The sequence below is a fragment of the Lepidothrix coronata genome, unplaced genomic scaffold (genome assembly GCF_001604755.1).
Source record: "Lepidothrix coronata isolate B3197 unplaced genomic scaffold, Lepidothrix_coronata-1.0 Scaffold385, whole genome shotgun sequence".
Taxonomy (NCBI): domain Eukaryota; kingdom Metazoa; phylum Chordata; class Aves; order Passeriformes; family Pipridae; genus Lepidothrix; species Lepidothrix coronata.
Window position 1 is genome coordinate 6,108 of NW_016690565.1, and position 977 is coordinate 7,084.

Sequence of the window (977 nt, forward strand, 5' to 3'; positions counted from 1 at the left end):
CGCCCGGCAGGTGGCCCCCGCGCCACACCAGTGGCCTCCCAGTCTGCCCAGTACGGCCCTGCCTGGCCCCGCTGTCCCCTGGGTGACAAGTGCCACCCCCAGGAGGGGCCTGGGGGTTGTTTGGAGGGGGCTCAGGGCTTCGGGTGACGTGGGGACAGGGGTTCGGACACCCAGAGGGGTCATCCTGCCCCAGGGACATCCAGAGGGGTCACCCTGTCCCTGGGGTACCTGTCTCCAAGGGGATTTGGGTGCCACTTCCATTGGGCCCTGGGTACCATCCATGAGGGATTTTGGGTGCCATCCCTGTGGGGCTCTGGGTGCCGTTCCCATCAGGCTCCCAGTGCCATCCCCGTGGTGTTTTGGGTGCCATCCCCAAGGGATTTTGGGTGTCCTGTCCATGAAGTTCCGAGTGCCATCCCTAAGGGATTTTGGGTCCCATTCCTATGGGATTTTGGGTGCCATCCCCAAGGGATTTTGGGTGCTCTGTCCACGGAGTTCTGGGTGCCATCCCCAAGGGATTTTGGGTGCCATCCCTCTGGAGTTCTGATCACCTTCCCTGTGGAGATCTGGGTGTCATCCCCAGGGATTTGGGGTGCCATCCTCGCTGGGCCCTGGCTGCCATCCCTGTGGTGCTTTGGATGCCATCCCCAAATGGATTTGGGAGCCATTTCTCCCCAGCCCTGGTTACCATCCCTGGGGGATTTTGGGTGCCATTCCCACCTGGCTCCAGTCAGTGCCATCCCCAGGGATTTCTGGGGGCCACCCCCACGGCCCTGGTCGGTGCCACCCCCATGGATGGGGACAATCCATCCCCCTCTGTGACAGAGGGGACAACCCAGCCCTGGTGGGGTCCCGGGGACGAGCAGGACATTCCCCCCCCTCCCGGCTTTGTCCCTGTGCCCAGCGCCGGGATCTCCCACCGCGGGAACCGCTCCCCATCCTCACGGGATCCCAAAAAACCCTCGGGGCCGCTCCAG